The sequence below is a fragment of the Macaca thibetana genome, chromosome 5 (genome assembly GCF_024542745.1).
Source record: "Macaca thibetana thibetana isolate TM-01 chromosome 5, ASM2454274v1, whole genome shotgun sequence".
Classification (NCBI taxonomy): Eukaryota; Metazoa; Chordata; class Mammalia; order Primates; family Cercopithecidae; genus Macaca; species Macaca thibetana.
This window is the reverse complement of record NC_065582.1, coordinates 89,844,394-89,856,777: the sequence shown is the minus strand read 5'-3', so window position 1 is coordinate 89,856,777 and position 12,384 is coordinate 89,844,394. Positions and strand designations below refer to the sequence as shown.

The 12,384-nt window shown below is 37.6% G+C and overlaps 1 pseudogene; it reads right to left on the bottom strand.

The window, feature by feature from the left end:
* Positions 1-1,340: 1,340 nt before the first annotated feature.
* LOC126954415 (proliferating cell nuclear antigen-like) lies at positions 1,341-9,529 on the bottom strand (annotated as a pseudogene).
* Positions 9,530-12,384: the final 2,855 nt, after the last annotated feature.

Here is a 12,384-nt window from a genome sequence, read left to right as displayed (position 1 = left end):
AATCTGGAATATTGGAAAGGGCACATTTTTTTTTGAGGTCATCAGGGTGCTCTATGCAAACCATGGTTGAACACTTGAAGATGTCGAGTAGCTGCTTGAAGATTTCCTGATAAAGAGCTACCCAGCACCATGTTCTGCCAGCAGTCATAGGTACTTGGATTTTCACTCTTCAGATTTAGCTCCTTCTTCTTTTGTCAAACTGCCTGGGCAGAGATGCAATTGCTTCCTGGTCCTAGAGTCTCTCCACTGGCCTCAACTTTCTAATTGTTATCTCCCCAGAGATAATATGAGTTATAATCTTCCCAAAGATGCTAGATGTCTAGAATCATTTCCAGAATGCTCCCCAGACCATCATAAAAATAAAGCACCTGCTGATTCCCCCCAGGACTCAAGTCATGCCTGTTCATGTATCTTCCATTCAATTTGCAGCATATGTGTGGTTTAGGACAGTCTTTCTTGAGTGATCCATAGTGAAGGATGACTTTTTGTTTGTTTTATTTTCAGTGTATTGTGGACTGGTACTTTGTGTAAAATATAATAAAGTTAGTTGTTAGAAATGTAAAATTGTAAATAAAAACAGACATACAAAATACAAACCACATTTTTTATTAGTAGATTCAAAAGACAAAATTACTCTGCCCATGTGCTAGTTTCTTTTTTGACATTTAAAATTCAGATTAGACTTTATTTAAGCCAGGCGCGGTGGCTCACACCTGTAATCTCAGCACTTTGGGAGGCCGAGACGGGCGGATCATGAGGTCAGGAGATCGAGACCATCCTGGCTAACACAGTGAAACCCCGTCTCTACTAAAAATACAAAAAATTAACTGGGTGTGGTGGCGGGCGCCTGTAGTCCCAGCTACTTGGGAGGCTGAGGCAGGAGAATGGTGTGAACCCGGGAGGCGGAGCTTGCAGTAAGCCAGGATCACGCCACTGCACTCCAGCCTGGGTGACAGAGCGAGACTCTGTCTCAAAACAAAACAAAACAAAAAACAAACAAACAAACAAAACCCAAAACTTTATTTAAATCAGAAATACAATTCTTAAAATTGCATTTAGAGTCAAGATCCCTTTTATAACCCTCTTGCTATAAAAATCAGAAGGAATATTTGTAAGTAAAGCAGATATCTCTCTAGGTTAATGAGACCAGATTTGACTTTGGATTTTTTACTTTAAACAGATTCTAGAAGATAGAGGAAAAAATATGTTATATACAGAAAACAGTATCTACCTGTGTATTCAGAGGCATAAATTGATTGATAGAAATGACTTCAGTACACCCTGGAATCTCAGAAGCAATTTTCGGAGCTTAGTTTTATTTTCTTGGATTTTAAGAATTTCTAAAATCCTTTTTCATCTTCAATCTTGGGAGCCAAATAATACTTTAAATGTTCCATATCCAGCAGTTTTATACTCTACAGCAAGGGGTGCATCTGCAGACATACTGAGTATTACTGCGAAGAGAGAGTGGAGTGCCTGTTATAAAGAAATTTAAGTACCTTAGTGTAAAAGTTAGCTGAACTGGCCCATTCATCATTATGGCAACAGCCTCCTCTTCTTTATTGTGATTACTTGTTTGTGACAATGTTTCCATTTCCAAGTCCTCCATTTGCAGAAAATTTCACTCCATCTTTTGCACAGGAAATTATAACAGACTCTCCAATATGACTGAGATCTTGGCATATATGCACAAATTCACTAGAATGCATCTTTACTACACAGCTGTACTCTTGTTCTGGAATTTCAAGTTGCTCAGTATCTAAAATCATTAACTTCAATTCATAGTCTAAAAGTTCTCTTGATTTAGTGCTTCAAATTCTAACACCAAGAGGTCCATGGTACCTTCAGTCCTCCATGTAATGACATCTTCACTGCCATTGTCATATTTTAGCATTTTGGACGTGTTGGTGAGGCTCATGGTTATGACTAGGTTGTGGTCACAGTGGTATGTGTTGAAGCCCTGGGCATGCAGGGTGAACTGCACCAAGGAAATGTGTGATACTTTCACGCTGTGTAGGTTCACCTGCTTGAACTATTGTCCCAGCAGGCCTATCTCTCACATTGAATAGGGCTGACTGTGCAACTAATAAGATGTTGTGGAGATGACAGTGTGTGACATCTGAGGCTAGGTCATAAAATACATTGTGACTTCTCACTGTTTCTGGAAGAAGTCAGCTTTCACATCACGAAGACACTCAAGCAGCACTTTGAAGAGGTCCAGGTGGTGAAACTGAAGACCTTCACAAACAGCCAGCACTAATTTGCCAACCAAATGACGGTCTTTGGAAAACAGATCCTCTGGCCTCAGGCAAGCCTTCAAAGACTACAGTCCCAGTCAGCCTTTTCACTGTAACCTCATGGTAAACCCTGCACTAGTACCATCAAGCTGCTCCTGAATTCCTGACTCACAGAAACTGCAAGAGAATAAATGTGGTTGTTCTGGGACACTAGGTTTTGAGGTAATCTGCTACACAGCAATAGATAACAAAGAGAAACCACTACATAAATCAATACATAACTTTCATCTGCGTGATAGGTGTTATGATAGCAGTAGAATACAAGGTGTGGTACAGGCAGAGCAGATCTGAAGTAGTAGCCTGTTGTCTTAGTCTGTTTTGTGCTGCTGTGATGGAATTTCACAGACTGGGTAATTTATAAAGAACAGAAATTTATTCTCTCACAGTTCTAGTGGCTGGCAGGTCTAAAATCAAGGAATGGTCAGGTTAGGGCTCAGTCTCTCTGCTTTCAAGATAATGCCTTGAACACTGCAACCTCCAGCGAGGAGAACATTGTGTCCCCACATGGCACAAGAGCCGGAGAGGAAAGGAGACAAATGAGAATTGGGCTCACCCTTTTATAATAGCATTAATTAATTCGTGAAAGTGGAACCCTCATGAGCTAAACACCTCCTTTTAGGTTCTGTCTTCCAACACTTGCTTTGGAGATTAGACTTTCAACAAGTTAGCTGAACTGGCTCATTCATCTGTATGGCAACAGCCCCTTCTTTATTGTCATTACTTGTTTGTAACAATGTTGCCACATCCAAGTTCTCCACTTGCAGAAAATTTTACTCCGTCTTTTGCACAGGAAATTATAATTTTGGGGACATATTCAAACTATAGCATCTACCAAATTAGTAACTCTACCAAGGCAATGCTACAATTCAAGTTTTCACATTTTCCCCAAGCCTGCTATAAATTATTACTTGTTGATTACAAAATAATCAGCAAAATACAAGTATTTATTCCTTTGTACATGGAAGCAACCAAACAGTTTTTTTTTTGGTAAGAAGGTCTACAAGTGATAATCTGTATTTATCTTCCTAGTTAAGTACAACTATAATCAGGGGCTGGACTCTTGAATTCATGTTTCTCTTTATTTTTCAATGTTGAGAAAGTAACCAACAATATATGTGGCCAAATAAAAAGCTGTCACATATAACATTTCAAAAATTTTTAATTCATTGATCCTCTCCTTCCCTCACCTCCAATAAATTTTTTAGTAAACTGGGATGCCTCCTCATTCACAGAATGGAGGACCTATGCTAGCATTTGGGTTACTTTGGTGTCAGTGTCAGCTCAGACTCTGCATCTGAGAGTTCTTTAAAGATATGGGTATTTCTGGCCAGGCGTGCTAGCACAGGCCTGTAATCCCAACACTTTGGGAGGCCAATTTGGGAGAATTGCTTAAGACTAGGGGTTCAAGACCAGCCTGGGCAAAATAGCAAGTTCCTGCCTCTACAGAAAAAAAAAAAATAGCCAGTCTTTGTAGCAAGTGCCTGTGGTCCCAGCTACTTGGGAAGCTGAGGCAGAAGGACTGCTTGAGCCTGGGAGTTTGAGGTTGCAGTGAACTATGAATGTGCCACTGCACTCTAGCCTGGGTGACAGAGTGAGACCCTATCTCAAAAATAAATAAATAAATAAAAGTATTTCCCCTTTCCCCATATATAGTAATACTGCTTTATCAGTCTAGGGAAGGTCTGAGGGAATTGATAGTGTGTACAATTACTGTGTGTTGGGTTCTTTCTGCAGAGGACCTAGCTTTGCTTCCATTGATGGCTCTGGATTTGAGAACTGGCTTAGGTTTGGAAACTGGATAGAGAGATTATAATTTTCTATTGTGGCAGCTGACATCAACCTTTGACTCACCCATTATTGATCTTCTTTTGGGTGTGGGTGAGGCAGTACCCTTATCCATCTTAGCTCTAGGCACACCATGATTTATTAACCATCACTACAGATCTCTGTATGTCACAGCCCGCTGGTTTCCATTCAACCTTTGTTATCTATTTGGATAATTACATCGATCTTGCTCTTGATGGCTAAGTGGTGCCTTCTGGCCTCTGCTGTTTCATAATCCTATCATTCCTGAATCCTAGCGGCTTCCCTACCATTATCCCTGGTGTACAAAGCATAGACACTGCCAAACCTCTCAATGAGGCCAGTGCCTTTCATCCCCAGCCCTTGCACCACTTTGCGTTTCTTATTGCTTTAGTAAAAGGAGTGTCCCCTTTTGATTCTCTTGAGAAACAGAGTCATCTTCTGGATTTTCAGGTCTTATATGACAAGTCCAGTTGAACATTCCCACCTCTCTGAGCCTCTTGACTCCTTCCTTAGCACTCTTCCAAAGCAGTTCTGGAATCTTCACCTGATTTGTTGTAGGCCATAATTCCCCCCCCCCCCCAATTTTAAAGGAGTTATCCCAGTAGCACTGAACTGATTCCAGATGTCTTTCTTGGGGTACTACTTCTTCAGTTGCAGGAGATTGCCCCGATTTCAACAACCTCTCCTTTATATTCTGCTCCCCTGGCCGAGCATGCTCATGATTGATATCTAATAAGCTTTTTCTGTTCCCACAGGTACATATGAGTTGGGTCCTATAGTGATTTTTTGGTGAACTGTTTCCCTAGCTGAGATTTGATTGTTGACCGTATTTATTGGCCTAGAAACCATTTGGGGACACGAGGACATACCTTGAGGGGGATAACATCATCTTTTATTTTAAAAAACATTTTTTTATTTTTAATTTTTTATGAGTGCATATTAGGTATACATATTTACGGGGTACCTGAGATATTTTGATACAGTCATACAATGTGTAATAGTCACCTCAAGGTAAATAGGGTATCTATCACCTCAGGCGTTTGTCATTTCTTTGTGTTAGGAACATTCAAATTCCACTCTTTTGGTTATTTAAAAATATACAATAAGTTATTGTTGACTCTCCTGTTGTAGTTTCAAATATTAGATCTTATTCATTTTATCTAATTATATTTTTGAGCCTATTAACCATCTTGACATCCTCTGCTACCCTTTCCCACTACCCTTTCTAGCCACTGGCAACCATCATTCTACCCTCTATTTCCATGAGTTCAACTGATTTGGTTTTTACCTGCCATGAATCAGTGAGAACATGTGAAATTTGTTTGTTTTGGTCCTGGCTTATTTCACTGAACATAATGTCTTCCAGTTTTATCTATGTTGTGGCAAATGACAAGACTTAATTCTTTTTTATGGCTGAATAGTACTCCATTGTATATATAATCTCCATTTTCTTTATCCATTCATCTGTTGATAGACACTTAGGTTGATTCCAAACCTTGGCTATATTAAATAGTGCCATAGTAAAAATGACAGTGCAGATATCTCTGGAATATATTGACTTCTTCGCATTTGTGTATATACCTAGCAGTCGGATTGTTGGATCACATGGTAGTTCTGTTTTGAGTATTTTAAGGAAACTCCATACTGTTCTCTATAGTGAACAAGAGTTCACCTTTCTCTGCATCCTCAATAGAATTTGCTATTGTCTGTCCTTTGGATAAAAGCCAGGTCACTGAGGTGAGATGATATCTCATTGTACCTTTCATTTGCATTTTTCTGGTGATCAATATTGAGCACCTTTTTATATACCTGTTGGCAATCTTTATGTCTTATTTTAAGAAATGTCTATTCAGACCTTTTGTTCATTTTATTATTTAATTTCTATTTTTTAAAAATATATTTTTATTTCAAGAGATTTTGGGGAACAAGTTGTTTTTGGTTACATGGATGAATTATATCATAGTGAATTCTTTTTTTTAATGACAGCAAATTTCTTAAGGGAGTACAGGAATAAAAGAATGGAAACATGGGCTGTTCAACTGAATATACTTTTAGTTATTTCTTGATTATATGCTAAACAAGGGGTGGATTATTCATGGACTTCCCAAAAAAAAAGTGGGAAATTCCTGAAACTTAGGGTTTCTCCCCTTTTTGAACATTTAGGGTAACTTCCTGATGTTGCCATGGCATTTGTAAACTGTCATGGCACTGGTGGGAGTGTCTTTTTAGCATAGTAATGTATTATAATTAGTGTATAATGTGCAGTGAGGACAACCAGAAATCACTTTCAACACCATCTTGGTTTTGGTGGGTTTTGGCCAGCTTCTCAAAACAGACTGTTTTATCATCAAGGTCTTTGTGACCTGCATATTGTGTCAACCCTCCGTCTTATCCTGTGACTAAAAACACCTAACCTCCTGGGAATGCAGCCCTGTAGATCTTGGCCTTATTTTACCCAGTGCCTATTCAGGATGGAATCTCTCTGGGTTGAGAATGGCAATCATCTGACATATTTCACCCCTCCCTTTTACAAGGGAATCCTTAATCCTAAGGGTTATTGAGGGACAAAGATCCATCTTCTGTAACTTCTTCTTTAGGCTGAATAGGGGCAATGATATTCTTGCCTAACTATTATGATCTCTTGTATTTGAGGTAGAGAGGAGCTCAGTCACAAGGCATCCATATGCTGAGGATCATTCATTACTCTGAATTCTGACAAAAGATGATATCTGGAAGATTAATAAGTGTTCAATTTAAGAAAACATTGAGTAAGCTTATCCTGCATTCCTACACAAAGAGTACAACAGCAATACATTCCACAACAGTACAGCAAAATAAGCAAAACTATCCCAAATAAACTAAACAAGAAGGCTTTCCATGAACTGAGCAACTGTTGAAACCAAGCTGACATGGGATTGCCAGCTAAATCCAATATGTGCCCAGAACTAGAATATTGATCCAGGTTTTTACATTACCCATCCCTCTTGTTTATTTTGAGCAGCAGCCAGAGATCACTGTTGGTTTATAGGAATAAGCAGAATCAGTCTAAAGTGCAGAGAAGAAACCTAAAAAACAACCAACGAGACTAGAATATATTATAATAACAGGTGTACCATAGTTTTTGAAACATAACTTTTCCATTTTTACTAAAGACAAATCATAATAGGACCAATTTGTTTGCAAAAATAAGGTTTAGTCTTATACTTGGCCCAATTATTTGTATAAAGTGCAGCAAGAAGAATTGTTTGCCACATAGGGCTTTAAAATTAGCTTTGATGGAGCTTTGTTCCATAAAAGGAATATCAGGTAAGACTTTTTTATTTAAAGCAGAACCCAGCCATGGGTTTGTACTATCAAATTCCTATAATTCAAAGGTAAATTTTTCTCCCCTTCAGATCCCAAGATAACTTGGGGCTCCTGGCCCTGTCAGAAAGTGACATTCTCTACTTACCACAGGTCAGGAACACTGTACAGGGATTGTGTAGACAAGGTATGAGGCTAATTTTTCCAAGCGGCTTTTATTGGCTCTATAAGTCAAGTTTGATTCCTTATGAGTCTCCAAGTTCATTATAGCACTCTCTATGCCTTTGTGTATTCATAGCTTAGCTTCCACTTATAAGTGAGAACATATGCTATTTGGTTTTTCATTCCCGAGTTGCTTCACTTAGAATAATGAATGGCCTCCAGCTCCATCCAAGTTGCTGCAAAAATAAATTATTTTGTTCCTTTTTATGTCTGAGTAGTATTCCACAATGTGTATATACCACACTTTCTTTATCCACTCATTGGTTGATGGGAACTTAGGTTGGTTCTATATTGTTGCAATTGTGAACTGTGCTGCAATAAACATACACATGCAGGTGTCTTATTCATATAATGACTTCTTTTCCTTTGGGTAGATACCCAGTAGTGAAATTGCTGAATTGAATGGTAGATTGACTTTTTTTTTTTTTGAAGACTCTCCATACTGTTTTCCATAGTGGTTATATCAATTTACATTTCCACTAGCAGCGTATAAGTGTTCCCTGTTCACCACATCCATGCCAACATCTATTTTTTTTAAACTTTTTACTAATGGCCATTCTTGCAGGAGTAAGGTGGTATCTCATTGTGGTCTTAATTTGCATTTCTTTGATGATTAATGATGTTGAGTATTTTTTATATGTTTATTGACCATTTGCATATCTTAATTCAAGAAATGTCTATGTCACTTGCACACATTTTGTTGGAATTGTTTGTTTTTCCTTATTGATTTATTTGAGTTCCTTGCAGATTCTGGATATTAGTCCTTTGTGGATGGACGGTTTGCAAATATTTTCTCCCATTGTGGGCTGCCTGTTTGCTCTGAAGATTATGTCTTTTGCTGTGCAGAAACTGTTTAATTAGGTCCCATTTGTTTATTTTTGTTTTTGTTGCATTTGCTTTTGGGGTTTTAGTCGGGAATTCTTTGCCAAGACCAATATCCAGAAGAGTTTTTCCAAAGTTGTTGTCGAGTAGTTTGTAAGGTTTTGGGTCTTAGATTTAAGTCATCGATCTATCTCGAATTGACTCTTGTACAAGGTGAGAGATAGGGATCCAGTTTCATTCTTCTACATGTGGTTAGCTAGTTTTCCCAGCACAATTTACTAAGTAATGTGTCCCTTCCCCAATTTATGTTTTTGTTTGCTTGAAGATCAGTTGGTTGTAAGTATTTGGCTTGATTTCTGGGTTTTCTATTTGTTCCATTGATCTATGTGCCTACTTTTATACCAGTACCATGATGTTTGTTAACCTTGTAGGATACTTGAAGTCTGGTAATGTGATACTTCTAGATTTGTTTTTTTTGCTTACTATTGTTTTGGTTATTTAGGCTCCTTTTTGGTTCCATATGAATTTTAGAATTGTTTTTTCTAAGTCTGTGAAAAATAATGTTAGTATTTTGATGGGAATTGAATTGAATCTGTAGTTTGCTTTGGGCCATAAGGTTATTTTCACAATATTGATTCTTCCCATTCATGAACATGGGGTATGTTTCCATTCGTTTATATCATCTATGATTTCTTTCACCAGTGGTTTTTTGTTCTCCTTACAGACATCTTTCACCTCCTTGGTTAAGCATATTCCTAAGTATTTTATTTTATTTTGGCAGCTGTTGTAAAAGGGATTGAGTTCTTTATTTGATTATCAGCTTAATTATTGGTGTATAGCAGTGATAGTGATTTGTGTACATTGATTTTGTAGCCTGAGAGTTTACTGAATGTGTTTGTCAAATCTAGGAGTCTTTTGTAGGAGTCTTTAGGGTTTTCTAAGCAAATGATCATATCATTGGTGAACAGTGATAGTTTGACTTCTTTTCTGATTTGGATGCCTTTATTTCTTTCTCTTGCCTGATTGCTCTGAGTAGGACTTCCAGAACGATGTTGAAGACAAGTGGTGAAAGTGGGCATCCTTGTCTTTTTCCACTTCTCAGGGAAAATGCTTTCAGCTTTTCCCCATTAAGTATAATGTTGACTATGGGCTTGTCTTTTATTGGCTTTTATTACATTAAGGTATGTCCCTTTTATGCCAATTTTGCTGAGGGTTTTAATCATAAAGGGATGTTGGATTTTGTCAAATGCTTTTTTCTGCACGTATTGAGATAATCATGTGATTTTTGTTTTTAATTCTGTTTATGTGATGTATCACACTTATTGACTTGCTTATGTTCAACCATCCCTGCATCACTGAGATGAAACACAGTTGATTATGGTACATTATCTTTTTGATGTGCTGTTGTATTTGTTTAGCTAGCATTTTGTTGAGGACATCTGCATCTATGTTCATCAGTAATATTGATCCACAGTTTTCTTTTTCTCATTGTGTCCTTTCATGATTTTGGTATCAGGGTGATACTGGCTTCACGGAGTCATTCAACGAGGATTCTCTTTTTCCAAATCTTTTAAATAACTTTAATAACATTGGCACCAATTCATTCAATGTCTGGTAGAATTCGGCCATGAATCCATCTGGTCATGGGCTTTTTCTTGGTTGGTAGTTTTTTTTGTTTTGTTTTGTTTTTAAATTACTGATTCAATCTTGCTGTTTGTTGTTGGTCTGTTCAGGGTTTCAGTTTCTTCCTGATTTAATCTAGGAGAATTATATGCTTCCAATAATTTATCCATTTCCTCTAGATTTTCTAGTTTGTGTGCATAGAGGTGTTCATAGTAATCTTGAATGATCTTTTATATTTCTGTGGTGTTGATTGTCATGTTTCCAGTTTCATTTCTAATTGAAATTATTTGAATCTTCTCTCTCTTTTTCTTCACTAATCTAGATGGTCAATAAATTTCATTTCTGTTTTCTCTTTTCTTTTTCTTTTTATTATTATTATTTCTATTTATTATTATTATTATTATTTTTTAAAGGCAGAGTTTCATTCTGTCTCCCAGACTGGAGTGCAGTGGCGTGATCTTGACTCACTGCAACCTCTACCTCCAGGGTTCAAGCAATTCTCCTGCCTCAGCCTCCTGAGTCTCTGGGATTACAGGCACCGACCACCACACCTGGCTAATTTTTGTATTTTTAGTAGAGATAGAGTTTTGCCATGTTGGCCAGGCTGGTCTCAAACTCCTGACCTCAAGTGATCTGCCCATCTTGGCCTTTCAGAGTGCTGGGATTACAGGTGTGAGCCACCATGCCCAGCCAATTATGTTTATCTTTTCAAAGAACTAGTTTTTTGTTTCGTTTATCTTTTGTATTTTTTGTTTGTTTGTTTCAGTTTCATTCAGTTCTGCGCTGATCTTTGTTATTTCTTTTCTTCTGCTAGCTGTAGGTTTAGTTTGTTTACGTTTCTCTAGTTCCTTGAGGTGTGATGACAGGTTGTCAATTTGTGATCTTTTTGATGTAAGCATTTAGGGTGCTATAAATTTTCCTCTTAGCACTGCTTTTGCTGTATTTTAGAGGTTTTGAGAACTTGTGTCATTATTATCATTCATTTCAAAGAAGTTTTAAATTTCTATCTTAATTTCATTGTTAACTGAATATCATTCAGGGGTAGATTTTTAAATTTCTATGTATTTGTAAATTTTTGGGTGTTCTTTTTGTAGTTTCTTTCATTTTTAAAATTTTATTGTTGTACTTTAAGTTCTAGGGTACATGTGCACAAGGTGCACGTTTGTTACATATGTATACATGTGCCACATTGGTGTGCTGCACCCGTTAACTCATCATTTACATTAGGTATATCTCCTAATGCTATCCCCCCTCCCAATCTCACAACTGGCCCTGGTGTGCGATGTACCCCTTCCTGTGTCCGAGTGTTCTCATTGTTCAATTCCCACCTATGAGTGAGAACATGCGGTGTTTGGTTTTCTGTCCTTGCAATAGTTTGCTGAGAATGACGGTTTCCAGCTGCATCCATGTCCCTACAAGGGACATGAACTCATTCTTTTTATGACTGCATAGTATTCCATGGTGTATATGTGCCACATTTTCTTAATCCAGTCTATCATTGATGGACATTTGGGTTAGTTCCAAGTCTTTGCTGTTGTGAATAGTGCCACAATAAACATAAGTGTGCATGTGTCTTTATAGCAGAATGATTTACAATCCTTTGGGTATATACCCAGTAATGGGATGGCTGGGTCAAATGGTATCTCTAGTTCTAGAGCCTTGAGGAATCGCCACACTGTCTTCCACAATGGTCGAACTAGTTTACAGTCCCACCAACAGTGTAAAAGTGTTCCTATTTCTCCACATCCTCTCCAGCACCTGTTGTTTCCTGACTTTTTAATGATTGCCATTCTAACTGGTGTGAGATGGTATTTCATTGTGGTTTTGATTTGCATTTCTCTGATGGCTAGTGATGATGAGCATTTTTTCATGTGTCTGTTGGCTGCATAAATGTCTTCTTTTGAGAAGTATCTGTTCATATCCTTCACCCACTTTATGATGTAGTTGTTTGTTTTTTTCTTGTAAATTTGTTTAAGTTCTTTGTAGATTCTGGATATTAGCCCTTCGTCAGATGAGTAGATTGCAAAAATTTTCTCCCATTCTGTAGGTTGCCTGTTCACTCTGATGGTAGTTTCTTTTGCTGTGCAGAAGCTCTTTAGTTTAATGAGATCCCATTTGTCAATTTTGGCTTTTGTTGCCATTACTTTTGGTGTTTTAGTCATGAAGTCCTTGCCCATGCCTATGTCCTGAATAGTATTGCCTAGGTTTTCTTCTAGGGTTTTTATGGTTTTAGGTCTAACATTTAAGTCTTTAATCCCTATTGAATTAATTTTTGTGTAAGGTGTAAGGAAGGGATCCAGTTTCAGGTTTC